The sequence below is a fragment of the Haemaphysalis longicornis genome, unplaced genomic scaffold, assembly GCF_048455015.1.
Source record: "Haemaphysalis longicornis isolate Haplotype H1 unplaced genomic scaffold, Haemaphysalis longicornis Haplotype H1 scaffold_10, whole genome shotgun sequence".
NCBI lineage: Eukaryota > Metazoa > Arthropoda > Arachnida > Ixodida > Ixodidae > Haemaphysalis > Haemaphysalis longicornis.
The window spans coordinates 127,013,372-127,020,223 of NW_027526204.1; positions in this window are offsets into that span (position 1 = coordinate 127,013,372).

Consider the following 6,852-nt stretch of genomic DNA (forward strand, 5'->3'; position numbering starts at 1 on the left):
AACGTCCTTAACCAGTTCCTGAAGCGTCGCATAGATTGCTCGGCAGGTCGTTAGGCATAATGTTACAGCTAACCAACGTTAAGCGTAGATATAGGCCTAGCAAGGCCGATGGGGCTATGCCCTTACTCCTAATGCGAAAGTGGAAAATATGCGTAAAAAGTATGTGAGGGCACGTCATTTCAAGTACGAAGCGTGCAGGTCTTCGCACATTAGCCGATGGCTCACTCATAGGCGCAGCAGTCACCAGGAAGTCAGGCGGTGCACACATTACCGTTATACCCGCGTATCTGTTCGGCAATTGTAAACATGCTTTCAAATTCAGTATCATAAGAAGCGACTAGGTGTCCTCGGAGTTAACATTCTATGTGCTACCTGGATGCGCAAACGTAGTTCGGGTCACAGTATATTCTAAGTTTCGTCTTTTCCCCTACGGTATGCGCGATAAAAGTTGTCCTTCCAAATAAATGGCGTCAACGACAGTCGTCATACGACGCGGAGAGAGAGCACTAGACACGAAGGAACACATCTAATAGCAGTTTCATAAGCGCTTGCTTTCTCAAATTATCGGACTGCCATCTCCTAGCGTCTTCAATTGCACACAGGCACCGCGGGAAGATTTGTAGTCCCTATTGTGGTGTTCATTAAGAACCTAAGTGAAGCATTGTACTACCGTATTTTTGCGATTTGGATCACCATCCCCTACTTTCCAAAAAAATGGAAAGAAAGGTTGCATGCGAATCTAAGCACCCCCTTTTCTCGAGCGGGCTCGAGTTTACGTTGTAGCCAAGTAATCTTCAATTACGAACAACTTCAAGAATAGAAGAGGACCTACTGGTGATACTGACAGCAGCGGCCGAAGCGGCACAACGGACTCGAATGATAGTGAGGTTGAGCGAATACCATGCGTAAGCAGCGAGTTGAGTGGTTGTACCTATTATTCTTTCTCTGTTCACCAAATAAAACATTATTCCTTGCTCCTGTCTCATCAAGGTACAGCTGCGAAAAAAATGGTGAGGAGAGGGGGGAATTTGTTTTCGCATCTGAGAGACCCCCCTCACTTTGGGCATCGAGAGCGTGGATAAAAGGGGATTCTTTGAGTCGAGTAAATACGGTACTTCAAACCTCAAAGCAGTCCGAGGTGCAATGCGTACTGACCAAGCATGGCTCTGCCGTAGAGTATCATACTAGCATATACTGGAAAATAATCTGGCGCACGTGTCTAGGCGAGCCGCGCTTCAGCGAGCCTGCCGTCATGTGTAACGAAGAAATGTACATACCATCGCTACTTGGCATAGCTCACCGACAAGCTTAACAGTTGCGTGTGGCTGTAAAAACAACAATGTAATATTGTGAGACTGTTTTGAACCCTTTGCAGCCGAAAACGTTTTTTGTTTTGCTTAAGATTGTGAAAACATTTTTCTGATCTAAAAGGACATGCGACGTCACAGATAAGAAGTCAGAAAAAAATTGTTTCATTAAGACGGACAATAACCCACTGGGGCACTGGGAAACACTGGGAACTTGCTGCCCATAGATCAGTTGAACAATAACGCTACCTTGATCAGCATGATTTATGGTTCAAGTGTAGACAATAACGTTAAGTCTGTATTGCTATCATTTGTGATAACAGCGAAATTACACAATTTCGCTTTCCTGTCACTAGCACATTGAGCCCCCCGGCTTCAATACAAATTGACACGCATAAACAAGACTTTTTTTTAGCACACGGAACTACGCGCTGCGCTCTCTTTTCTTTATTTTTTGAAGGTCCGGGAACCTTTGTCTAACAAATGTGAAAACAAAAGTGCGAGAAAAGAAATATTTTGATTTCTTGCTCCACAGCAACATTGGGCACCAAAGGGTTAAAATTATTGTATTAATAAAAAATGGAGGTCCAGAAGATTTATTTGCCAGGTATTATTCAGAAGCTTCATGCAAGACGAAAAAGGAAAAGGTTTTTTTGTTGAGTTGGGCTTCATGAGCGAGGAGAAGCCACGTAGCTATCCGAGCCAAGTAAGACAGGAGCGTTGCTAGCTGCTATGGCGGCGCCCACCACGGCACGCAAATGCAGCGACAGAGTTCAAGTAGGGGCTTTAATCCGAAGTACTCCTGCTTTAGTGGTGATATACCTTGCCGATTGCGCCTCGACCTCGGTGAACGGGATCAACTAGGCCCGTTTACACATTTCTAGATAGTTTATTATTGTTGCTAGGCTACCTCTGTTCTTGTTTTATGTTGTTTTTTATCACTGTTGATTCCTGGGTCTTACCGGGTCAATCCCCCAGAGTGGTTTACGCTGTATTACCGCAGCAGCACTAGCGCTAGGGTTGTCAAGTGCTCCTCTACTTTCCCACTTCCTCTTTCTGTTTGAATTCCTTGCGTAGTTTTCACGGCGCTTTCCTTCCCTTTTACTGGAATAGCAGACAAGGAGGCGTGTGAAGTGTGTGACACACCGGAGACCATACGCCATGTTCTATGCGAGTGTCTACGCTTTCCTTCAGAAAGACCCGCCGCGGTGGCTCAGTGGCTAAGGCGTTGCGCTGCTGAGCACGAGGTCGCGTGTTGGATTCCCGGCCGCGGCGGCCGCTTTTCTGATGGAGGCGAAAAGCAAAAACACCCGTGTGTACGAGATTCCGGTGCACGTTAAAGATCCCCAGGTGGTCAAAATTAATCCGGAGCCCTCCACTACGGCGCGCCTCATCGCCTGCGTTGCGTCGGCGCGTTAAACCCTACAATCAATCAATCAATCAATCAATCAATCAATCAATCAATCAATCAATCAATCAATCAATCAATCAATCAATCAATCAATCAATCAATCAATCAATTTTCATCAGAAAGGAGGCAGCTATCCTCCACTCTACGGAAGCTGGAGTCTCGACGGCCGTTCTCCGAAGAGAAAATCCTGCGCCACTGGCCTACCCGTCATCTACGTACAAGGCGACAAAAGCGCTTCTGTGCTTTCTAAAAATGACGAACTTGAACAAAAGACTGTAGCACCTGTTTACGCTCCGTCTTTACCATTCCCCTTCTTTGCAACGTTATAGCGTTCTAAGGCTCATTTTTTTTTCCATTTCCAGTGCCTGCTAGCCGTCTGCTATCAGCCTTGCTCATCAAGCGTTCGCGGAAACACCTCTTGGCTGCCTCCCGGAAACTACGACTGACGCAGCCAGATGATAGGGCTCACGTGAATCTGGAAATTGCGGCAGCGGCAACTGAAGTGTGGAAAGGAGGACAATGATATCATGGCGGATACGAAAGAATGCGCAATTCGAGCAGTTGCCGTGCCTGTGCAGTGAAGTTGAATTCTATTCGTATGGTAGTCGGGGATCTTAAAAAATTAAATGTTCGGTAATTACCTACCGAAACCACACGTCGGCTATTAGGCACGTCGTAGTTGAGGGCTCCGGATTAATATAGACCACCTGGGCATCTTCAACGCCGCTGAAATCTCGACGCAAGGGCGTTTTGATTTTCTGTTTCCATCCAAACAACGGCCGCCGCAGCCGGGAATTGAACCCCCGCCCTTGGGCTCACCAGTGCAACGCCTTACACGCTGAGCCACCGCAGCGTGTTGTCCACAGGAACTGATGCCGGCACCTACACTGGGTCATCTAACTAAAACAGGGCGCAAAAGATTAACGCCAGGCGCTCAAAAATAAACAAAGGCATCTATTATGAGCTAAACAAACTAAAGTAAAAGGGAGTACATAGCGTCTAATTACACAAATTTTCAAACTACTTTTCATTACTCCCGCATTTCTTATCTTAGCTTATCTTATCCCGCATTTCTTAGCTAGCTCTGCTTGGCAAATTGCGGATGGCGCCACGCGGTCAGGTTAAAAATTCCACTAAAAATGGGTACGGATGCACTCCCAGAGAACAGTCACGTAAGAATTGTTCGGCATGGCTCTAGAGCCAAGCGACAAGCCGATCTCGCATTTGGCAAAACAGACGGACAGACAGACGGACGGACAGACAGACAGACAGACAGACAGACAGACAGACAGACAGACAGACAGACAGACAGACAGACAGACAGACAGACAGACAGACAGACAGACCAACTTTATTTGGCCACAGCTGGTGCGATTCGGCCGGCGACGTCTTCTCCGTCGTCCGTCGGGCAGCAGGGCCTTTTTTGCAGAGGTTCCGTGCCGGTGGCTAACCTAAACCAACCACTGATATTATAAAATGCCTAACCGAGAGAAGAGCAGGAATGAGAGATGAAGAAACGATAAGGCTCATATAGCCAGTGATGACAAGCCGAATATTGCAGAGCCTGCCGTACCACAAACTTACCCGCACTGAGGGAAATCAAATAAACACCACCATCAAAACGACATATAAGGCAGCCCTCAATATCGCCATTTTTACCATAAGACGACCTAAACACAGGTGGGCCACAAGAGTAACAGAATAGACACGTAGATACGGGTCTAGAAACACGAAATAAAAACTTCTGAGGCAAGTATTGGTCTCGGGCAGCGCACGAAAGCAGCAGATGAAAATCAACGGGAGCAGCCTTCGTCCTGCAGTGGACCTGAGTATGCTGTTGATGATGATGAAAATGTCCTCAAATTGGGACTTTACGGCGTATTCAAAGAAATGACGGAAACAACTCTCGTTCCTCCAATGGAGCGGCTGGAAAAACAAAATCTGCCGGGGTCATCGTATGCAGGCAGCTCCTCCGCCTCCCTGGAAAAGAAAGCAAAGCACTGGACGCCATGACGGTCATGTGAAGGATCCGGCAACTCCGCATAAAACCTGTCCTCTACCAAAAACATAGATTTGAACATACGCAAGGACAGCAGATAAGGCAGGATCAAGTTCATTCGAGGAAAGTTACAAAGTCATGGGAACACACTACACCCCCCGCCCCCCTCCGGGTTGTACGAAAGTACACAGCAGCAGCAGTTGCCGTAATTTACTACACTGGCAATCGTTGTTGTTGCATGACACAAAGAAGCGGAAGTTGGAGCCATCTTCTTGGCAATCCAACTTGAGGAAATATCGAATAGAAGCGTAAACATCACTGCAGACGATTAAAGCGGGATAGACCGTTGGCTGAAGGCAGACTACATAAACGGTTCGGTTAGATGCTCCCATGTTAGCATCACCTGGACACAAGGGTCTGGAATAGAACGAGGCAGCGCGACCAAGAGGCGCCCAAACTCACATAGCGTGTTCCTTGAAAACTGCGAGTAGTATGCCGCATTCCCCTCCTCACCCTAAACCTATTAACAGAGATTTTTCTCTGCTCCACAAGGGAGTCTCAATGCCGAAGGATCGAAACCTCTGTGGAAGGTAAACTACCACTGGTATCTACAAATTTATGCGGGCGAATATGTTCACTGGGAGCATCCCATATTAACTTAAAGCTGTGCTAAATTGGGAGAAACATCCACTCTTTTCTAAGAGCCTCGCCAGGTCGACGGGGAGAACAACTCAAACGTTACATATTTCACTTCTGTCGAGACATGGGAGGCAGCTTTGGCCAGCTTGTTTACTCAAGATCAGCGTGCGTTTCTTGAGAGGGCTAGAGAAGGAGCAGCTGCATATGGTTCCCTGGACGTCAGGTGGCACTCTTGAGCTGCCTACCTTCTGTTTACCCCCTTTTCCTAAACCCCAACTATTTATTCCTCAACAAAGGTCTTCTCTCTGTCTCTCTTTCAGCAAAAAACCAAGAACGTTAAGTCCGCCCAAAAAATTAGAGATTGAACACTTTGAAACACTGGCACTGTCATTTTCTCGCTCAAATTGCCCCTCACCACACAGCTGGCCGCCACCTCTCACGCTCGCATGTTGAGCTACAGAAGCGCAGATGGCCTCTGTCTCTGCCGGGCCGCGGGGATTAGAAACCCTTGTTGTGACTTTCAGGGCTCGTAAAGCATGGGTCGTAAATGCAGCAGCCCCGTTCCAAAGCGCTCCCTGCGTACACCGAACTCCAAGTTCAATGCACCCTAGTCATCGAAGTCACGCTGTCGACTCGCACATCCTGAGACCCAAACGTAGATGTCATCTGCAACTTATTCGGTTTTCCTCTTTTAAACGCGATAGTCTTTCATGGCTACTTAAACGCAGAAATTTTTGGTCCGTCTGTCTGTATGTCTGCCTGTCTGTCTGTCTGTCTGTGACCGACAGAAGCTGCGCAATATTTTTATACACCTACAGCCAAATCTAAACCTCTAAGTGCGGTGGCAAGGTTCACACTTGTCAACATTGGTGAACAAGAACGAAACTTTACGCAATTACGAGGCAGAAAATCAATACATAGGTGACCTTTCCAGTGTTCCTTTATTAAAAAATTCATAGATGCTTGGTTTTTGTGTTAGCAAATGAAATGCTGCGTCCACTCCAGAAAAAAATCTTAATCGCCTGCTGTTGCCCGCGCCCATATAGCTTCTGGCGGCCCTTTACGAAATCAAACGGCAACAGTAACGAAACAGTAACGGAAACACTAACCGAAACGAAGTAAACGGACTGTGCAGACATGTTTTTCGAACGCTTTGCAGAGGTCTTGCCACCACGCCTTGTCAGCCAATCTCTTGGCTCAGTCTGAGCGCCTAGGCGAAGCGGGGTACCCTCGCCCATTGCTTGTCTCCGTAGCCGAGACAATGCGTAAGAAACAGATATGTAGGGGTACTGACCGCGTCACACAAGGTCAAGCTACAGCGGAAACACGTGAGAGAGTGGCTGTGATTCAGTATATGCACTCCGTGTCCCCTCGCCTTAAGAAAATGGGACAACGTGTTAATGTGAAAGTTGTTTTCAGCGCTCGCGATAACTTGTCCCAGTTGGCCAGCAGCACCTGCCCCGTTAAGCGACGTGGGGTCCAATGCACTGTCAAAC